This window comes from Malaclemys terrapin, chromosome 7, assembly GCF_027887155.1.
Source record: "Malaclemys terrapin pileata isolate rMalTer1 chromosome 7, rMalTer1.hap1, whole genome shotgun sequence".
Classification (NCBI taxonomy): domain Eukaryota; kingdom Metazoa; phylum Chordata; order Testudines; family Emydidae; genus Malaclemys; species Malaclemys terrapin.
In genome coordinates this window covers 124165550-124174697 of record NC_071511.1, presented here as the reverse complement: position 1 = coordinate 124174697, position 9148 = coordinate 124165550, and positions in this window count along the sequence as shown.

Genomic DNA, 9148 nt, shown 5'->3' with positions numbered 1-9148 from the left:
TGGCACCTATCACAGTGGAGCCCCAATGGGAATCTTGCTATCACACCTAATTATAATCATCCTCCCTCTCTGGGATGTGTCTGTGCAGGAAAAGCCTCTTCATCCCTTTTGGGTCATCTGGTTTTCAGTCCAGTCTCTACTGGTCAGGTGTTCCCGTTAAAAAAAACTACCATAAGAGGCACTGATTGGCAGCCATGTGTGCTCTGTGCTCAGACCAGTAGGACCTGGAGCCAGGAACTCACAGTTCAAATCCTAGCTCAACTTGAAGTTAGATGTATTCAAGTTGGCAGGGCCTGATGAAATTCAACCTAGGGCACTTAAGGAATTAGCTGAAAGCAATCTTGGAACTGTTAGAAATTATCTTCAAGAACTCACACAGGACGGGTGAGATCCCAAAGGACTGAAGAGGGGCAAACATAGGACTTCTCTTTAAAAAGGGCAGGTGATGGGGTTTACAAACCCCACACTGGAGAGCAAGGGTTAGCCTTGCAGGAGACATGTCTACCTCCACCTGACCACTAGGCAGCACTGTGGGTGGTGGTGCATCTTTTATCGGGGAACAAAGAGGACAGGGAATTATAGATCAGTCAGCCTAACTTCGATACCTGGAAAGATACTGGAACAAATTATTAAACAATTAATTTGAAAGCATCTAGAGGATAATAGGGTTATAAGGCATAGCCAGCATGGATTTGTCAAGAACAAATCAACCTAATTTCCTACTGTGACAGAGTTACTGGCCTACCGACAAATACAAAACGGTAGGCTCACGTCACTGACTAGGTGTTGGTCTGACAGCAGGACCTATGAGACGTGCACATAACCCGAGTATTACACGGAGCAGATTGGGGGACCGACAACCATCTTGATTGATCAAAGTTTTCCCTTTTTACTCAGCCAAAAATGTGTAAAAACTAGTCAGTTAAGTATTTAACTGTTGCCTGTCTGAAAGATCCGTCAACTGCCGAACAATTCTCAACACAGCAAACTCTTCCAACAATTAGTGATGACTTATCTGCTGAAAGATTGTCCCTGCATGATACAATCTATAATGCTGTTCTGGACTGCGATAGATATAGGAAATGCTATCATGCAGACTGGTTTGATGATAATGATCCTGAAATATTGAATCTTCTTAACACCAAGTGGCAAGTGCATGACATACTCTTAGCTGACCCATCCACTGGAAGCAGAATAAGAAGTTATGGGTTTAATGGGGGGAGGGATAGCTCAGTGGTTTGAGCATTGGCCTGGTAAACCCAGGGTTGTGAGTTCAATCTTGAGGGGGCCACTTAGGGATCTGGGGCAAAAATCTGTCTGGGGATTGGTCCTGCTTTGAGCAGGGGGTTGGACTAGATGACCTCTTGAGGTCCCTTCTAACCCTGATATTCTATGTATTATCTGCAGCAAGGGACACTTAGGTTGGATATTAGGAAAAACTTTCTAACTATAAAGGCAGTTAAGGTGTGGAGTAGGCTTCCAAGGGACAGTGTGGAATCCCCGTCATTGGAGGTTTCTAGGAACAGGTTAGACAAACACCTGTCAGGGATGGTTTGTTTACTTGATCCTGCCTGATTGTAGGGGACTAGACTTGATGACTTCTCAAGGTCCCTTCCAGCCCTACATTTCTGATTCTATAAGTCAGTGTGTTAATACACAACTGAAATAATAAATGCAGACATACCCTTGTAAGGAAGTAGAACTTGTGCATATTAGAGGGTTGCTATTCATTTTGAGTAACACTGCTAAATAGAGACAATCCCAAATTTCCCACAATTTTCTTTATTCTTTATGGGCTTGATCCGAAGCACATTGAAATCAATGGGAGTATTGATTTCAGGGGGCTTTGAATCAAGCCCTATTATTGTAGTTTACTGTTCAAGCTAAAAGGGCTGATGAAACATGAATCCTGTTCACAGTACTGCTTGCTAAGAGTACAGCAATACATTCCCAGAGCAGGTCAAGATTAGGAACCTTTTTAACTTTAAATTCAACTACAAGAAACCAAATGCAAAAGAATAAGCTACAAAGCATCACTTATCTACCATTAAATACTTCTCAGGGGAGGAATGAAAAACAAATGTTAATAGATCCTCTACTATTGCTGAATGATGAACTTCCAAACTAACACAACAGCCTACAAGAAATAAGATCATCATCGTTCCATATTCTATTCAAGTGACACTTCTTGTTGCATGGTTGATCGCAGGATTATCTGGGTTAGCCAATAGAGAAGGGGTTATTTATAGAAATAAAAGTATTCTCTAAGGTATAAGTAAGCTGATTTAGAAGGCTAGAAGGAAAGCAAACCAATATATAGATGTAGACTCTACTTTAGTAGCTCTGTTTGCATATATATTATATAGCTCATGTGTGCAGTTAAAATGCAATCCAATTTAAATCAAGACACAAACTCTAGTTTGGGCTATCAGTAATTCAAAAAAGTTACTGTTCTAAAGTTACATCTATGTATTCTGATTCTAGTAAATAGATATTTAATATCCAGGAGAAGCATCACTCAGTAAAATCTGTGGAGATTTTTAAAAATTCAGCCTTATAAATACCTAAATACTAGGTCTGTCGATTAATCACAGTTAACTCATGCGATTAACTAAAAAAAATGAATAGCAATTAAAAAAAATTAATTGCGAACAATCGCAGTTTTAATCGCACTGTTAAACAATAGAATACCAATTGAAATTTATTAAATATTTTGGATGTTTTTCTACGTTTTCATATATATTGTATTCTGTGTTGTAATTGAAATCAAAGTATATTATTTTTTATTACAAATATTTGCACTGTAAAATGATAAATAAAAGAAATAGTATTTTTCAATTCAAGTACTGTAGTGCAATCTCTTTGTCCTGAAAGTGCAACTTACAAATGTAAATTTTTTTGGTTACATAATTGCACTCAAAAACAAAACAATGTAAAACTTCAGAACCTACAAGTCCAATCAGTCTTACTTCTTGTTCAGCCAATTGCTAAGACAAACAAGTTAGTTTACATTTACAGGAGATAATGCTGCCCTCTTCTTATTTACAATATCACTAGAAAGTGAGAACAGGCATTTGCATGGCACTTTTGTAGCCGGTACTGCAAGGTATTTACGTGCCAGATATGCTAAACATTCGTATGCCCCTTCATGCTTCGGCCACCATTCCAGAAGACATGCTTCCATGTTGATGACGCACATTAAAAAAATAATGCGTTAATTAAATTTGTGATTGAACTCTTGGGGGGAGAATTGTATGTCCCTTGCTCTGTTTTACCTGCATTCTGCCATATATTTCATGTTATAGCAGTCTCGGATGATGACCCAACACATGTTGTTCGTTTTAAGAACGCTTTCACTGCAGATTTCACAAAATGCAAAGAAAGTACCAGTGTGAGATTTCTAAAGATAGCCACAGCACTCGACCCAAGGTTTAAGAATCTGAAATGCCTTCCAGAACCTGAGAGGCACAAGGTGTGGAGCATGCTTTCAGAAGTCTTAAAAGAGCAACACTCCGATGCGGAAACTACAGAACCCAAACCACCAAAAAAGAAAATCAACCTTGTGCTGGTGACATCTGATTCAGATGATGAAAATGAACATGCGTTGGTCCACACTGCTATGGATTGTTATTGAGGAGAACCTGTCATCAGCATGGACACATGTCCCCTGGAATGGTGGTTGAAGCATGAAGGGACATATGAATCTTTAGCACAGCAGGCATGTAAATACCTTGCGACGCCGGCTACAACAGTGTCATGAGAACGCCTGTTCTCACTTTCAGGTGACATTGTAAACAAGAAGCAGGCAGCATTATCTCCTTCAAATGTAAACAAACTTGTCTGTCTGAATGACTGGCTGAACAAGAAGTAGGACTGAGTGGACTTGCAGACTCTAAAATTTTACATTGTTTTATTTTTGAATGCAGTTTTTTGTACATAATTCTACATTTGTAAGTTCAACTTTCATGATAAAGAGATTGCATTATAGAATTTGTATTAGATTAATTGAAAAATACAATTTCTTTTTTTTTTCAGTGCAAATACTTATAATCAAAAATAAATATAAAGTGAGCACTGTACACTTTGTATTCTGTGTTGTAATTGAAATCAATATATTTGAAAATGTAGAAAACATCCACAAATATTTAAATAAATGGTATTCTATTATTAAAAGTGTGATTAATCGTGATACATTTTTTAAATCGCGTGATTAATCATGATAAATTGCTTGACAGCAATTAATTGCTTGACAGCCCTGCTAAATGCATGAGCTAAAAAGGTGTTAAGTGCGCCTTGATGGTTTAGCAGACTAGAAAAAGTAACAGTTAATTTACTTGCTGCATAATTCCAGCATGTGGCATGTGCAACCTTTACTACGCACATACTGCTGGACAGATTTTTACTTGCAAACAAAATATCTGAATTCACTTTTGAATGGGAAAACCATAAATGTGGGCAGTAAACAGCAGTGGTATGGATATTGCAGTGGTGCTCTGGATGTTCCAGGAGGCAAGGCAATGATACTACGAAAGCAATCTATTGGTTGGATTGGTGGCCGGGCAGCAGCGTATTGGCAGTTTAAGGGATGAGATGGGTGACATGGTTCAGTAGCAGAACAAGTCTTCAACTGGCATTGAAGCACACTGTCCAGCTGAAGAGCTGCACTGGCAACTTGTCAGGAGTGTGAAGGCTGCATGTAATTTGCATAAAACTGAACAGATTGCAGCATTTTTAATATGGAGGGGGAAACTGTGGAGGCCACTCAGATGATGAAGCGCTGTATGATAGGATGTATACTCTCAACAGGCTACACCTGTTGGATGAGGGTGGCCATATTGGGCAACTCCAGAAGTGGTGGCATGTATAATCTGTTTTAGTCTTTGACTGAGTTGAACAAGAGACCAAAATATCTTTCCTTTGTACAGAGGCACACCGGACCTCCTCCAACAGGAGATTGACACCTGAGAGCACCACTAAGATACCAACATTTTCTGGAAGGTGGGTGGAGATACTAAAAAAGCTAACACAGAACAACTGGATAATTACCAAGAAATTATATAATATTTAATACTGGGTTCTACACTGTTAGGTGGCAAATACAGAGAAATACAGCACTCGAAAAGCAAATTGGATATGAAAGAAAATTATCACTCATCAGCATCCTTCTGAGAATACAAATATGTGGTTTTATGAAAATATATCATTTCTAGGTTGAAAACACCTACTGAACTATCAAAAGTTTTTTTTGTTATAGCTACGTGCGCTAAACTTTTCTTAATACATATATATAAAAATACAATGACGTTTACAGTCCTAAGGTTTGGCAGGTTTATTCAGCTTGAAATCCAAGCGGTGTGGATTTCTAGAACTAGTTGGTGCATGCAACCACATCCTGTGGCATAGAAGCTGTTGAAAGGAAGAGTCACATTTATAGGCCAAATTAGAAGTTGATCTGGGAGGAACTGAGCATTGAAATAATCTGTGTAAATTTCATATTAGAGTTGACAATATAAAGGATATTTCACATTATGCTATGGGCTTGAAATAAGGCGACGTGGGGCCTGTCAGTCACTATGGGGTGGAGTTGTGTCCCCATTAGGGGGAAGAAGCAAATATCTTCTGTTTTGTTGTATTAGCCACAAAGCTCAGATGATGAATTTAGAATATCAGTAAAAACTGCCTTCAGTGACCAGCAAATGTTTACCTAGTCAGTGTGGCATTTAACAAAAGATCAAATAAAATTCCACTGAACTACAACGCTGCTGTAAAGATCATTCTCCTAGCCCACTGCTTGACCATGTCACCCCACTCTTTGCCTCCCCCTTCTCTATCGCATCAAACATAAACTACTTGTCTTCACTTTTAAGGCCCTTCATGGCCTAACCCCATCCTACCTATCCTCTCTTATTCTCTATCAAGATGCTGACTCCGGCCTCTGATTGGCCCTTGGCGCAAGCCTCCATTACCCATTGGTTAAATCTGAAACAAGCACCTTTGTGCTATCTCTCATGCTGCTAGTCAGGCTTAAGAAAAGTTCCCAATAAACATCTGTAGAGCTACCTCATTATCCTCCTTCAAAACCCTCCTTTTCGATTATGCCTACAAAAAAATGCCTATCACACTGGCCAATATTGTCCCTGTACTCTCCCACTGGTCTGTCTGCACCTGTAGTCTCTTGTTTTGGAGATATCCTATCTCCTAGATCTGGAAGGGACCTTGAAAGGTCATTGAGTCCAGCCCCCTGCCTTCACTAGCAGGACCAGTACTGATTTTTACCCCAGATCCCTAAGTGGCCCCCTCAAGGATTGAACTCACAGTGCTGGGTTTAGCAGGCCAATGCTCAAACCACTGAGCTATCCCTCCCCTCCAAGTCTAAGTTTTATACTTAGATTGTAAGCTCTTGGGGGAAGGAACTATATTTTTGTTCTGTGTTTGTACAGTGCCTAGCACAGTGGGGTTCTGGTCCATGACTGGGGCTCCTAAACTCTACAATAAACAGTAATAACAACAACTCTAAAATCATTGCGGAAGACAGAGGATGCCTACTGGAGGAAGGTTACTGAAGGTTTCACTGGATGTATATAGGATTCGCTAAAGTGGGATCAAACAAATGTCAAGTCTAATATCATGCCTTCAGCAGTGGCCAGTAGCTGATGTTTCATTTCTGGTCCATTGTGCAATTCTGTACACAGTGTGTGAGGGTGGGGAGTCCTTCCTTACTGCAGCTGATGCCCTGAAGCATGAAGTTTGATTAACTTTCTCTTAGCCTGCCTAACTGCAGATGTTACATAAAAGCACTAAGCCTTTTTCAAAACAACCAAAGAGCCTTAATCTATTGAGCACAGCTTATTCAATACTTCTAACACAGGCAAAACTAAATCAATTACTTGCTGTGCAAACTCCAGACTATGGTATCATTCAATGCATAAACTTTAATGCAGAAAAAAATGTAACTTTTGCTGGAGTCAAATCACCTAAAAAGTTTTCCCTGCTCAAACCCACTGAGATAGTTTTCTATCAAAAGAGGTCATACCAAGTTTTCTATTTTGGGACACTGGGAGATATCTGAATGGGTCCTGTGCATGCCTTTGCATAACTGAAATCAAACTCTTTTGCATCCTTTAAATTTGTTAGCAATGTATCACATGCAGATTTCCATAGGAAAAAGACTCACACACAAAATTTGTATCTATGGGTATCAATGATGACAATGCCTGCATGCTTTTCTTCCTTCTGTTGGATTTGGTGTTTGAAACTCATGTCTAGTTTTTGGAACATGTTTGTACATATTTCAGCATACCTGTCTTTGATAACTACCTGGTGTATATGAGTAAATGTTAAGACGTACTCTTTAAAAAAAAACAAAACCCTGTGATGTAATGTAATTTTATTGGGCAGATAAAAGCACCAACAAACTATTAGACCATATGCAAACATTTCTAAAAGGAGTCACTTTCCAAATCTTATCTCAGAAAATTCTCAATTTTTGGAACAAATTCTAGGTATCAAGGAGACTACTGACAATAAATGGATTGTGGTTTTGCTTGAAATAGGTCACAATCAGCCTTAAGCTGCCTGACTGCACTTTTAACTATGCAGAAACTACCCTGTCTCCATATAATAATTTGGAGCAAGTCACCTAACCTCTCCATGATTCAGTTTCCCCATCTGCAAAAAGGGATAATGCTTGAACATCATGATAGAGCACTTTAATATCCTTGAATAAAAGGCCCTATAAGTACAAAGTTATTATACTCTTTGCCTGATGCCTGTTAATAAAGTGGCATAAACATGTAAATATAGTTATTTACAGTAGCAAGTAAGCCACAGGTGCCATTTAACAAAATATTTTCCAAACTTTCAAAAGATGAGCCCTCTTTTAGGACAACAAAACTGACTGGGCTCTCATTGTTAAACTTCACATGGTGGGATTGCAATCTACCCATCTCTCAATTTATACATCTGCTGTGCCCTCACTTCCTTTCCCCAGCTGGTACTTCATGCCCTCCTCCCCACACTTTGGGGAAATGCTGGTATAGATCTTCATAATATTAAACTTCTACTCATTTCTTATATGCTTTGATGTGCATTGAAATAATTTAAAGGTCAACATTGTTAACTCATTATTGGCAACAGAGTGAGGAACCACTGAGAAGAATGGGGCAATTCACACCTGAGGGCTATGGTTCTAGGCTCTCTGCAAACTCTGGTCTCTGCGGCAGTTTCACTCCCTTCACATTTTCAAGGTTTTCTTCACAGCCATAACCACTAGAGACATGGTGTTTGTTGTTTGTTTGTTTTTTTTAAATGAAAGCTGAGATTCTGGAGAACAATTTATGTCAGGGTCTTTAGCTGGGGTGCTCCCCATGTCTCTCCCCAACCCAGCTAGTCTCTGATGAACCCCAAGGGGCCACAACGCACACTTTGGGAAACGTTGATTTAATATATGGGAAACACATTTGTGTATCTTTCTGGTTTAACACTAAGTAAAACATGCACTGAAAACTATCTACTTCCTTCCTGCCCACCTGATCTCACACACACTAAATGCTCAGAAACCATTCAGCAATCCCAGACTATACCAGTTTGAGACCTTCAGAAAGCAAAGGTGCAACTTTATCTGTCAGCAACTGCTGCCCAAGTATAGTTGGTGGAGTGCTCCTTTGCATTATGTAACTGCCCTCATCTTTAAAGTAGATATATTTCCTGTGGTGACCACTGTGTCTAGTATGTAATGACCCACCATTAACTGGACAAAAAGGGAACAAGGCCTCTTGGCCTTTGTCTCCACACCTTTTATGATGGAGCAGTGTTGAACACTGCAGGCTGGGATGGGTGGGGAATGTAGCTTGCAGAACCATCACAGTGAAGATGCTGCGTGTGCTATGCTCCTAGCATGCTGTCCGTGTAGCTTCTCAATTAGGGAACATGAGGTTGCCTTGAACCAGTGTGTGCAAATCAGGCCATCTCTATGGATCTGAGGACTGAATGTAGCCCTATACGGGGGGCTATTGGAGGCGGTTCACCTCTTTCACCCATCCTCTGTCCCACTGTCATAAGCTTGTGTTCCTTTAGTTTCTGCACACACCCTGCACACCATCCTGCCCTAGGGCTAGCCCACCTCATGGGGGCATGGGGTGCTCCCCTG